Genomic DNA, 14,357 nt, shown 5'->3' on the forward strand with positions numbered 1-14,357 from the left:
GTACTCCTTCAGTTCGGTGTTGAGTGGCATGTTCTACTCCCCAATCCTCAGATTGGTATCAAAGCTTGAAGGGGAAGGGGATGGAAGCAAGAAGAAGCTCTCTCTCTCTCTCTCTCTCTCTCAAATAAGACAAATGTACGCCGAAGAGGAAGTAGTGTGGAAAGTCGGGCTTAACAAGGGAGCTTGGATGAGACCACCTACAACAAATATCTCTCTCTCTCTCTCTCTCTCTCTCTCTCTCTCTCTCTCTCTCTCAAATAAGACAAAGGTATGCCAAAGAGGAAGTAGTGTGTGAAGTCTGGCTTAGCAAGGGAGCTTGGAGGGGACCACCTTCAACAAATCTCTCTCTCTCTCTCTCTCTCTCTCTCTCTCTCTCTCTCTCTCTCTCTCTCTCTCTCTCTCTCTCTCTCTCTCTCTCTCTCTCTCTCTCTCTCTCTCTCTCTCTCTCAACCCTAATAGCGCTCTCTCTGTCTCAATTGACCTCCCCCTGGGCGAGGGGCTGCCCTGCGGGGGGGGGGTCCGGCTACAGCAATGCTGCCCTGCCGAGTACCTGCGAGCTTCGACACTCGCGCCACCACCCTGTCCAAACCAGTGCCCTGGCTGTGTTTCTGCAGAATTGACAGAGCGCCCTGCCCAATGCCTTCTTTTGCAAGTCTGCCCCGTCGCGTAGCCACTGTCTGCACAACCCCGTAGAGCACTTCCCCTGCTCGTCGCTACACATTCCCTGCTCGTCACTGGTAGCTCTGCAGAACAGAAACCCTTTTACAACATTTACCTCGAGGTCATTTTTGCTAAGAGTTTGTTCACATGGTAGTTCGATTCACTCTCAAGCATGAACACCCCAAAGATCACCGCAAGGGCCCGACTGAGTTTTGCGGCTGTTGTAGCGGCCCCTAGCAAGCTAACTCAAATCGGACAGCTTCAAGCAGCCCTTGATCGAGTCATGGAAGAGAATCGTTACCTCAAAGCTCGCCTTAGCAAGCTTGAGGCACGCTTTGACTCCATGGTTCATCTCGCCACTGACAAAGTAAAAGAAGTCGAAGCAAAGGTAACTCAAGCCCAATCGGTCACCTTTGCCAAAGTACAGACTTGCGTTACAATGGAGTTCCGCGAACACAGACTCCAAGAAGAAAACGGCCTCAAGGTCCACATTGGTGGGCTCCCCTTGCCATGGTGCACCGTCGAGGACACTCTCGAAGAAGTGACCAACAAACTCAACGACATCCTTCAACCAATCAACATCAAACCTGAAACGGTTTCTTGGATCAATGACACACATAGGCAAGTGCCGCCTGAGCATTTCCTTCTCACTTTCAAGGACAAAGAGGATAAGATACAATTGCTACGGCAATCTCGACTCCTCAAAGGGACAAAGATTTGGATCAATGAGGAGCTGACAAAAAATCAACTAAAGCTAAAAAAGAGTGAGCTCAAGAAGATGCATGAAGCCCGCAAGCAAGGTAAATGGGTAGTATATCGAGGTGGTAAAACCATCATCCAGGAGTTCCCAGCCCCCAAAAAGGCTCTACCCAACCCTCCTTAGGTCTTGTTTCCTTTCTCTCTTTTACCTTGATGATTGGACCCTCAGTCCTTAACTGATATGTATCTGATGGCTTCACTTAGAAGCAACGAGTCGATGTAATGTTTTTTGTGATGGTCCCATAGGTCATATCTGACCTCCATGGACGATAAATCAATCTATTTATTTCTCTCTCTCTCTCTCTCTCTCCTAGCTTTCATTGAGCAACTCATGTCACTGATGGGTGGCCTGGTTTGTTGACCACAAGGATTTTTTCCTTGTTTCCCCTTCGACATTGTTGTTGTCGGCGCCATAGCCAGTGAAGAACTTCACTTTTCCAGTTGGGCACCCAATAAAGCTTAGGGTTAGCCTTCAAGTTCTTTTTTTAAAAAAAAGAGAGGGTGCCCCCCCCCCCCCCCCCCCCTGCCCCCCCCCCCCCTTCCCCTTGTTGTGTTGAAAAAGTGAAAGCAAGCAAGACCCCTCAAGGCAAGAGACCATAGCAAGGACAACAATGGTGAATTCCTGTAAACTCTAAAATTTTAAAGATTTTACAAAATTTTGAAAGCGCATCGAGGAGCATCAACAACATCTACAAGTCAAGGCTAACAGTCTCTTGTTTTTAGCTACGAGCTGACAGTCTTTTGACATTGGGATTAGATAAGGTCTTTCCCGTCGAACTTTCAAAGTAGTAAAACTCCAATTGGGAAGATGCTTCACAAAGTTTTTGTTCACTTATTAAGACGGCAAGACAAGTCAGCGCACGAGTACTTCATGAGGTACACAATTGCTTTTAATTTTTGTTGGGAATGTGCTCGATAGCTATGGCATGCAATGCACGTGTGTGCTTCCATGGAATTCTTTTCATAATTATGCTCTATTAGCAAAGGCCAAAGATTGTTCTGAAGGCCACAATCAAGAAAGGCTTTATCGATAAGAAACACAACTTCTTCCCATTCAATGCAGTGGCGAAAGCACCTCGATCGGGTACAATCATCAAGTGTTTTTAGCTTTCTGTATGATTTAATATTGCAGAAGGTTTCCAAGAGGTTAAATTTTGATGCAAAAACAAGGCCAACCGGCAGTGCTTCGGCATCTCAAGGCGATAGCTATTGATCCAGGGAGGTCACAAACACTTGGCAATTGTTAGTATGACAAGGCTTGTTACTAGACTTTCTGAAGGGTACAAAGATGTTCAGCATGGCCAGACCTTTGCAATTCAAGAAGTGGATATGAGTCTCTCTTTCTCCATCTCCGAGTTTGGGGTTTGAATGTTTGCTAGGACATGGCTCCTATGCAACCTATTTTTGCATTTAAGTTGATCAAGATAATGGTCCGCGGTGTGGCACGGCTTCTACACATATGCAACATTCTGTATAAGCCAACCATACCAAGGGAAATACAAACTCTGTTGCCAAGGGTGGAGATTACAAAAATTGGTAAGTATGCTACATTTAAGTTTCAAATTTTGAACTTATTCACTCTTGCAAAATTTGCTGCAATGCCAACTTGACATGCAATTGTTGCTTTGGTCAAGAAGGGTTTGGCAGTCAATGACATTTGATAGCTGAGCTTCAAGACTTCTCTCTCTTAATATAGGGCAAACTCATGATTCTCAATAAGCTCCATTATTCAACAAGGTTGATTCTCTATGAAAGCTCGATACATTCGATTTTCTTTTATCTGACACTTTGTGCCAATAGGAGCCCATGTTAGCTAAGAGCCCTTAGGCTCTGTTCTCTCTCATCTTTCGGATGAACTTATGCAAAGCAAGGCTTCACTTTCAATCATCTTGCATAGAAGTTTCCAAAGTTTGGAATATGCTATTAGCATATAAATTTGAGGAAACTTGGCAACATGTCTACCTGATTTTTTTATTAGAAGTCTGTATGGACAGAGCAACGAGGCATGCAGGGTAGATTCAATAGCTCAAAATTTCTCAGCATACATGGTTATAAGCCAGCTTCAAGCGAAGGCAATTGTTCTCAGAGGGGCAACAAGGTTAGACAATTTCAAGATGTACTTGTTTTTCTATCTTTAACCTTTCATTTAAAAAAAAATATCTATTATGCAAAGCAAAGCGCTTTGATTGACTTAACGCTAAGCAAGGCTTCTATTCCGTGCCAAGTACTATCCATTGACGTAAGATCAAGGATAATGGCACCGCATTGGTAATATATGGATATAAGCTCACTTTTACATTTGACAACGTCAAACTATGATGTATCCATGCGAGTACAAATGGTGCAAGGCACATATGGCATCGATCACACTATTGAGACCGTCATTGAGGCCAAGGGCTTATCATTTTATTTTTTATTTTTTATATGCATGCATGGCATACGGTTATAGTGGAATTAATTCCAATGAATCATTGTTTACGTTTTTGCTATAACACCAACCACTATGTTCAGGAAGAATTGAGGTTGGTCGATTGGCTTGTAATAGTTGTGTATGAATACAACTACGATGAGCACTTTACATCATTGGCTCTATGCACAAGGTGCATTGAATTTTGTATACAACAACATGCACTTTACAACATTGGCTCTATGCACAAGGTCCATAGTTGTATACACCGATGAGCACTTTACATCATTGGCTCTATGCACAAGGTGCAACCAATATAGATGACGCTTCCTATGGTAGCAAGTGGGCATTGCTTAGATATCAAGCAAATAATTCATAAGACAATATGAATAACTCAAGAGCACCTCAAAGTAGGGGATCTCTTTTTGAGCACCCAAAAAAAATTAGTGCAACTATCTTCTTTGGAGCGTTAGAAATTTAATATTCTGTTCATGGAGAGATAAGATTCTTGAGATGATATGTTGCTTGGTTGGAATACTAATTGTGTCTCTAGGAGTGGTATTTACAAGGGTATGACCCAGTTAATACACAATCACCCCATAGGTGTTGAGGGTCACGGTCATTTGTACTTTCAAAGAAAGACGTCTATAATCTACCAAGGGGTAGTGGACAATTTCAACTTCCCAAGTTGATTTCAATCACTACTAGCCATGGTGGATTGTGTTGGTCACTGTTGACTACTAGTTTGAGTAGTTTTCATGCAAAGTCTAACCAAGGGGTTTGGATTTCCAAGGCAACACCCAAGGTTACTAGTTCATACTGATTGATTTTCACTAATATTTTGTATAGTGTTCAACAGTTCAACAACATACTAGCTCTTTAAGGCTAGCTTTTTGGTAAGGCATCTTTTAAGTTTGCAAGTACACTTGACTACAAGTAAGTGAACGCTATGTTCAACCTCCAAGTATTCATATGATTTGGTTTTATTTCATTTTTGAATAGGCTTTGATCGACTTTTCTAAGTAGGATGTATAAGCTAGAATGCTTTTTTGCATATTGCTCTTTAGATATATGACAAGGACATGTAGGAGCAATGAATTTTGGAATAGTAGTATATCAAATACAATTTTGTACTCTGTCGTTATAGATCTACAAGATAGGTTTCGTTTGGCACATGTTGTCACAAGAGAAGCAACATGGTCAAGGAACTCATGTTCAGTTTAGGTAGTGTGGAACAAAGTTTATGAGGGTCCCTCTCACTCATGTCACTGCGTGTTTATAGTTACCTCCACACACAAGTACATCTCGTACTTGATGGATGTTTTTTTTTGGGACATCCTTATATGAGACATATCCCACATGTGGAGAATATGAGTCTCTAGGATTGATACTTGTGACTATTATTTCAATTACGTGTCATGACAGAGTCCCTAGGTGCTGGTTGGATCCGTTTGTTAGACCATTATGAGCACATTCTATCCGGCAAAAATTGTTGGATACCTAGTAAGACTTGTTAAGATTTATAAGTATAGTTAAACAACTTTAATAGATGGTTGTTTACACATGTAGCAAAGCTATGCTTTGTTATTGAACTTGTTTCACTTGGTGCCTAGATGCGATTGATTTTCACATTCTATGAAGGTCCAAATATGCTAGCACGGATTTCACGTGGAAAGTATTTAGTTCTTCTCTTGTGGGTTGCAAACATAACCTTCACCATAAGCATTAGTAAGTATAGTCATGGATATGTAGGTTCGGATCAGTTTTTGCTAAATGCATGCACACTATGTGTTATGGGCCCTAGTGTTTAGCAAAAGTTGATTTGGAGCAGCATGCACATTCATGACATTAGTAGCTTCTAAAGTATTTTGCACTCTATGTGCACTATCTCTATGAGATTAATTGTGAATCTACAAATCACCAATGGAGGTCATGGCTTGGTTTGGGTGCTTGTAAATTAGTTCTCTAAAGTTAATCAAGATGGTTGTCGATACCATTGTTGATTACCGATGAATGTTGTATGGAATTGTGACCCATGTTTACCAGTCATTTTGGAGGACTGATTGTAAACAGGGTGGAAACACACCTCGATACTACTAGCTATCCAGAGAAGATAAGCAGATTAGAAGTGCTAATCTTGTGCTAAAGAATATGCTAAGCGTGTACGTGAGCACCAATAAATCCGATTGGAAAGGATATCTCTTGGTTGAGTTTTCTTACCATAAGGCAAAGCATGTTTACAACTAAGGTTAGTCTCTTCATGTTTAGGAAAGGTTCTCAACCTCGAAAACTAGTATGGTATGGTTGTTTATTGATGAGAAATGATAACAAGTCAAGGACTTAATCTTGGCTGAAGAGTTATGTCAGCATATTACTTTCATGAAAAGTGAGAAGAGGTATTCTTTTAGATACCTCTTAGATGTGGTAACTAGTTTAGCATACTCTCGTGAGTTATAAATAAAGTTTACACACTATGTTGGATATAGACCAATTATACAAAACGGTTGCAAAAGGACAACAATGTGGAAAGTCAAGATATTCTTCTTGATTTCATTGAACCTCCTATTGAACCGTGTTTTGGTCAAATGAAAAGCTAGATCCTTGAGGGATGCCACTGTGGAAAACATTAGTGTTCTTATGAATATCTCACCACTTTTGTTTTTGGGAACGAAAACACTTCTCCAAGGGGGAGTAATGTCAGGCCTAGGGTAAGATCAGGCAAGTCAAGGGCGAGGATAGACATGCAATAAAGGAGGCCCTATAATAGCAAGGGCCAAGGGCCTATATAGGGCGTGGTTTGGTGAAGTGCACGAGCAAGAGCGTGTGCAGTAATGGAGAAGAGAAAAGAAGAGGCGACCTTGTTTGCAGGGGCAACAACTCATTATGAATATGTGAGCCCCCTTATTCTATTATGTACATAAAAGTATAAATGTAGTGGGTGGGCACCTGGCCTAAACGGACATATGGGGCTTTACCCCTACAACCTCCCACGTAAAGGCCAATGTGGCTGTGAGGGCGAAAACAAAGGAAAATCATACAAAACCTGTACAAGGTCATCATCAAGTATGACCTCAGCCAATGCCCACTCGCTCACCGAATCTGTGTGCATCCAACTCAAACTGTAGAGGAAGTATAGAGCGACCAACCACATACTCCTCACCAAAGCTACACACATCCCACATGGTATCTCACCATACATTGCAAGTGTCCCTATGCTGAAAGCCAGCATCAGCCATTGAACAATTGACTGCTCCCAAGTTGCAAATGCACCTACAAAAAATGCAATGATGGATCTTGACATCAATATATTATACATGAGACTCTCAAATGCTGATGCAATACCAATCTGACCATATCAGTCAAATCTAGCTCAGAACTCCACTCATGGCGATCATCTTGACATCAAATTGTAATCCTTGGAATGCATCCTCATGTCCATTGCATATCACATGTGTACCAAAAGCATTTGTTGGTCCCGAACCCTGTGTGTCAAGAGCAATGTACAACTCCAACTCACACACATCAGCCACCACTGGCCTAAGCATATCCATGAATGATTGAATCAAGCCTTCCATATCCGTCATCGTATCTACAAATGACAATCCCTACTACACAATTGTATGTACAACTAGCTCAACATGCTCACCAAATGGAGCATCATGCAGGCTATCGACAAAGGAGACACATCTCATCAATCTGCATGGTTGCATACTCACAAAGACCGAGTTGTCTCAAACATGACATACTCGCATCACATGAATCATGCCAAAACTAGCACCCTCACTATGACTAGATGTCTACAATGCAATATGAAATAGTGCTCATCTAGCACTACCTTGCATCCACTGTCTTGTAACTAAATCACGAAGAACAAGCTCTGCATCAAACCTGGCACATGGCATACATCTCGAGCACATATGATGCACCACTCGGCAATGATATCTGACATCTCTTGCACCAACTATGTCATACACTAATCCATTAGCTAGATGTACACATCCAAGCATACCAGTAGCATATGTGCTAAACCACTCACGACTCAACGTGACATGAAATCTAGCACTCACATCTAGTATCCAATGTGAAGGTAATGTATCATCCACTGACATAACAAAGTCAGGAGTGAACATGGAAGAAAACTCGACATCTCCATCATGTGTAGCCTCTACTCCCACATTAGTCAAAGTGATATAATCTCTCGTGTGATGTCTCCTATGTTGTCTCATCCGCCAAAAGCTTTGACAATGATGTAATTGCCAAATCCATGGCGAACCTATAAACAAGATCAAGCACAAATCGATCTTCTAACAATAGCCAAAGCCCAACTAACCGATACACCAAGCACTACCAAAATACAACATGCATTTAGGCATAAGATATCCAAGAGAACTATCAAAAAATACGACGATTAATGTAATGAGACAAGTGAGAAAAACCGTCGAACGATGCCAAAAACCCGCTCGAATGAAAGAGCACTATGTGGTAACCAATGGATCTATCATCAACAATCTCCCTCATGAAGAGATTATTGCATACATGTCAAATGACATAATCCGATGAGCAAACACTCTCACAATATGATGCCAAAACACTATGGCAAAGCAACCACTGAGTGCCAAAGTGTAATCAAACGCGATTGCAAACCATGCGCATGAACACACATAATTGCAGAAAAATCCGGTAGAGTTTTGGCAGTATTCCAGCTATCTAACCATAATAACCATATATGCCATAAACATTCTCAAAACCATGAGACAATCATGCACAAAATCCGCACTCAAGCATACATGAGCTGCCCCAAAGTCTTAAGTGTCTGAATGTGAAAAACAATCCTACAATCCGAAACACAAAGAGCAGCAATCGCACTTTGCAAGCGAGGCAATTACTAGCAAGAACTTGGATGCAAAACAACCAAAATATGGCACATATTGATGCTAAACAATAGTTGAAAATCAGCCCACATATGCCATTGCAAATCAGAGAATATCGTCACCCCAAAACCACACATCATGTGCATCCACATGGTGATATAAATAAGCATTGAAGCATGCACCAAACATGCATCAAATGAGCATCCAAATCAGCTAAAAAATCAGCTCACAATCTCTTTGCAAATCCGTGCACCACACTCTCCAAAATCGGCTCAATTTCACAAGTCAATGCGCATAACCTATGATAAATCCACTCTCAAATCCTGAGAGCCCACAAGAGTGCATACATCCACCAAAATTTCTCATCTTATGCACATAAATTTGCCAGTCCGCACTCTCTTCACTGAGAGCAAACCATAAGTGCACAAAGCAAGAGAACAACCAAGCTCAATTCGAGGTCTCTAGATGTAGTAAATCGGCTCCAAAATCACTCTAAATCACCACAATATGCATACATGTTTTGCATATCAATTTGCAAGTGTATGCTTGTGTATGTGTACGTATACATTGTTGGAATTAGGATTGTAAGAAAACACATACAGCTCAAGGGAGAAGACAAAGGAAGCTCAAGGCACACAACAAAGAGTGTATTACTTAGTGTGCAATGGAAAGATAAGAAAGCCCTAGAGTGATGGGCGTATATACAATGCAAGGGGGGAAAAACACACACAGCTTGGAGAAGACAAAGGAAGCAGAAGGCACACAACTGAGAGTGTATGAACTAGTGTGCAATGGAAAGATAAGAAAGCCCTAGATTGATGGGCATATATACAATGCACGGGGGAAAAACCACCTAGTGAGGGGAAAAAAACCCCGACGGCCGTAAGTGTGTTCACACACATCACTACCACATGTGTATCGTAACATATCCCCCCGGGAGTGATGGGTAAAACATGAGCTGTCATATAGAGTATAGGGAAGTGCCATGCCCTAAGGACATGATCAGTCCACAAAGGGGAGTAAGCCCAAAGCTTTGCAAAAAGCTTTGAACTTCTCATGAGACAATGCCTTTGTTAAAAGATATGCAAGGTTGTCCTATGTTGGCACATAAGCCAAGCTAATCTCTCCTGTTGAGAGCCTCTCCCTGACATAGTGGTAATGCACCTCAATGTGCTTTGTGCAAGCATAAAAATTCGATTCCTCGCAACTACCAATGCGCTCTAAGTATCAGTGTAGATAGTGTTGGCAGCCAACACCCAAATTAGCCATAAGGTGTTTGAGCCATACACACTCAATTGTAGCTATGAAGACTGCCCTGTACTCAACCTGACAACTGGAAGTGGCCACAATAGGTTGCTCCTTGCTCAACCATGATATGCATGAGCTATTGAGCATGAAACAAGAACCACTTTGGACACTCACGTGTCAAAACAACTAGCCCAATTTGAGTCCAAAAAAGCATGTAAATCTGGCGGCAATGATCTCCCTTGGGATAAAACAAGCCAAGATTTAAAGTGCTACTCAAGTAGCAAAAAATACTCTTGACAACTTGCCAATGCTTAGACCCTGGGCTATGCATAAATTTGTTGACCTGTGATACTGCAAACTAAATATCCGGCCTTGTGTTACATACATAAATAAGGCAGCCAACAACACTTTGGTAAATAATGACATCGGTAGGATCACTAGCATTGTGAAGACTCAATTTCAAACCTATTTCCATGGGAGCGACAATAGGTTTGCAATCCTCAAGTCCAAACTTACATAGCAATGTCTCTATGTTGTCTGACACAAGGCAATACCACCATCCCACTGCTAAAGCTGTTTACCCAAGTAATGATGCAACATCCCCAAATCTTTCTCTTGAAAGTAGCATTCAAATCAGCCTAAATCAACAAAATGTCTCTTATTTGGTCCACTGTTCAGCAAATCATCCACAAAGGAAACCACAATGAGAAGTACATCACCCTCACGCTTTACAATATAATGTGCTTTCTGTTGGACTGTTACAAAATCCTAATCTGACCAAATGAGTGCCAGCCTTCTCATACCAAGCACAAGGAGATTGCTTCAACCCATACAAAGCTTTCTTACATTTATGTCACCATTCAAGAAGCAGTAACGATGTCTGACTGATGTACATCCTAATCAAAATGAGCTGCCAATGCACATAGAAAATGCACAATAGCATACGACAAGTGGGAGTAAAATTCTTTTCATAATCTATGCCTTTTTTTGTGCATAACCCTTTGCAATAAGTTGAGTCTTAATGCGATCAATCTCACCATCCGACTTGCGTTTCAACTTGTAAACCCACTTTGTACCAATGGCCTTTTTGCATGGTAGCCATCCAATTTTCTGAATTCTATGCTTCATCAAATGACATAGGTTCCTCAACATCACATATTCTAGATATAGCCAAAGCATAACAATCCGATGCATAAGATGAATGGCGAGAACCTGAAGGAGTATGACTAGACAAAGCTGCATCCAATTTACTATCACGCAAAGTTTGCACTAGCCATTTTGGCATACCTCTAGCCTACTCATTCTCATCCCTTTCCTCATGAAGTACATCATGTACATCTGCATCAGTAATAGGTTAATCTGTAACATTTTTTGAAACCCCCATAGGCTATACATTTGCCTCATTTGGACTTACATTCAAACTTCCACCATTGAAAAGAGGGAACAAACTGTCATAAATGTCCTGTGAGCTTACATTACCGTCTCTAGTACATGATAGCAAGGGCTGAAACAAAATCTTGCACAAACACAACATCCCGTGAAACCATGATACCCTTTTTTTGCGGATGGTACAACCTATAACCTTTTCTTTCAGCACTATAGCCAACAAAAATACATTTGACAGCCTTATCATCCAATTTTTTGCACTACTTGTGTGGCACCAAAGCATATGCCAATCAGCCAAAAACATGCATGTGCTCAATAGAAAGCTTTCTATCATTCCATGCTTCATATGGAGTCATAGGCTACAAATCTTTTGTAGGACACCTATTAAGTACATAGTGGCACACATGATGGCCTCAAGCCAAAATGAATGTGAAAAAGCTTGACTTTTGACCATACATCGTGCCATTTTTGTAAAGCTTGTTTTTCCTCTTAGCAACACCATTTTGATGAGGTGTATACGGCATTGTACATTGGTGTTTTATTGCATAACTAGCCAAAAATGCATTAAATTCATGAGACATATACTCTTCCCCTCGATTGGAACAGAGGGTGCCCATAGTACATTTCGATACATTTTCACCCATAGCCAGAAATTGCTTGAAGCACATAAACACACTTCACTTAGCTTTAAGCAGATAGACCCATGCATGCCTGGAGTAATCATCAATGAAAGTAGTCACAAAGTACATGTAATTGCCTAAGGACAGAGTTTGCATGGGCCCACAAACATCACTATGCACAAGCTGCAACCTGCATGTAGCCCTAACTGAACCATCCTTTGGAAGCTTTGAATGCTGAATCTTACCCAAAATACAGTCTTCACAAACATGTTTGACAGTGCTTCAAGAGGCGGCAAAGAAGCAATCATATAGATTTCAGCAAACGTAGCAAACTGGCAGAATTCATATGCCCAAAACGTGCATGCCAAAGTTTTGCATCTGAAAGAGCCTTTGAATCTACAACAACATTTGCAAAATTCTGTCATACAAAGTGAGCTTATACAACCCATGTTATAATATTCTGAATGCTACAATTTCTTGACCAAAACTGAGATCATGCATTATACATCTGTCATCCACAAATTTGACTACAAGAACAAGTCTAGCAAGTGCAAATACATACAAAAGATTCTTTTTGATCCCAGGTACACACATGCATTATCAAGTGTGAAAGAACTGCCATTTGTAGCAGTAAGCACAATCTTTCCAACTCCCTGAATTGGATAAGAGGCATTGTTGGCATAAGTGACAATATTCCCATGAGGGACATCCTCAAGAAAGGTAAACAAATCACGATGTGAGGTAATGTGCTTTGTAGCACCACTTTCAAAATACCACACATGTGAATCTGCAGCAATTGACATTCACAGAAGACTCTACAATAGATGCACTTGTATTGGACCCTCTAGTTGATCCAGCCTCTTTCTTCTTAGCCTCTTTTGCCTTCAATCTTAGACACTGCTTAACCAAGTGGTCTTTAGCTTTACAATAATGGCAATGCATCTTCTTTTTGTCCTTATCACCAAAATTCCCAGATGAAGTGTTGCCAACTGAAGCATTATGAACATAAGATTTTCCACTTGCACAATAACCATGAGAAGTGGTTACATTACTATTACCACATTTTCTTTGAGCAACAATAAAAGCCTGTTAAACTGCATGTTGTTTACCCCTATTTTTTTGAAAAGTGGCTCTTTCAACAGCAATGTGCATAATGCATCAAACTTGACAACTTCAGGATTTCCTTGGGTCATAAGTCTCCAAGTACTAGCAAAAGTCTGGTAAGAATCTGGCAAAGCATCGAGGACAGTCTGCACAAGGGAACTATCAGAAACGACTTCGCCAACAGAAATAGGTTTCTCATTTATATCCTAAATACCAACAAGGAAAGTTTCCATTTTATCTTTCTCATGCATAATCTTTGACTCCAACTCTTTATGCAGCAATGCAATTTTTGCCTCATTGCGACTTGCATAAAGACCAGCCATAATATCCCAAGTTTGTTTTGCAAATTTTGCTGAACGAATATGAGGATTAATAGTGCGCTTCAAAGATAATGAAATCAAAGCATGAGCCTATGAATTTTTTACATCCCAACAAGCTTGCTCAGCCGTAAGCAAAACAACTCTAGCAGCAACAATCCTGCCACCAAAACTTGCAACATGGCCTACATCCTCAAAACTAGGACGTACATCAATGCCCTGCACAATATTCTAAACTCCCTTTGACATAAGGACATGTTGCATCATAAGCCCACAAAGGGTAATTATCCCCATCCAATCTATCCTCAGCAACAAACATCTTGAACACATCTATGTTGTTGTTAGCCATGGAAAATTTTGCACTTGTTGTGAAAATTGCCCAAAAAGAGGAGAGACAAAGCAAGAACAACATGTGCTAAATAACACAAAACGTAGAAGACTATAAGGGACCTGTTATGCAAAAAATGGCACTGACAAAAATTTTGCACAAAATGACAAAATAGGCTATAGTGGAAACGGAGACCATAATGAGTCCAAATGAAAGTTCCGAGTAGACCAAGCTCTACGAGCTTATCCAAAGTATTTGTCGACATGCTTGCACTCTCCAAAGCTCACTGAAATTGGAGAAAGTGAGCAGCCATGTGCTGGAGCTGCTGGCGACTAAGCCTAGGAGAATGCAACCTGCTCTAATACCAATTGTTGGAATTAGGGTTGCAAGAAAACACACACAACTTGGAGAAGACAAAGGAAGCTCAAATCACACAATAGAGAGTGTATTACTTAGTGTGCAATGGAAAGGTAAGATAGCACTAGAGTGATGGGCATCTATACAATGCACGAGGGAAAAAACCTCCCAGTGAAGGAAAAAATGCCCCGGCGGTCCCAAGTGTGTTCACACACATCACTAACACATGTATATGGTAACATACACGTTACATGACATGACCACAAGCAGTCTAAGCAATGTATCTCAAAATTGGGGAGG

At 41.0% G+C, this 14,357-nt stretch overlaps 1 pseudogene; it reads left to right on the forward strand.

Moving 5' to 3' along the window:
• Positions 1-832: 832 nt before the first annotated feature.
• On the forward strand, positions 833-1,437 carry LOC147449615 (uncharacterized; annotated as a pseudogene).
• The last annotated feature ends 12,920 nt before the right edge of the window (positions 1,438-14,357 follow it).

The sequence above is a fragment of the Adiantum capillus-veneris genome, chromosome 10 (genome assembly GCF_014529385.1).
Source record: "Adiantum capillus-veneris isolate H3 chromosome 10, ASM1452938v2, whole genome shotgun sequence".
In the NCBI taxonomy this organism is placed as follows: domain Eukaryota; kingdom Viridiplantae; phylum Streptophyta; class Polypodiopsida; order Polypodiales; family Pteridaceae; genus Adiantum; species Adiantum capillus-veneris.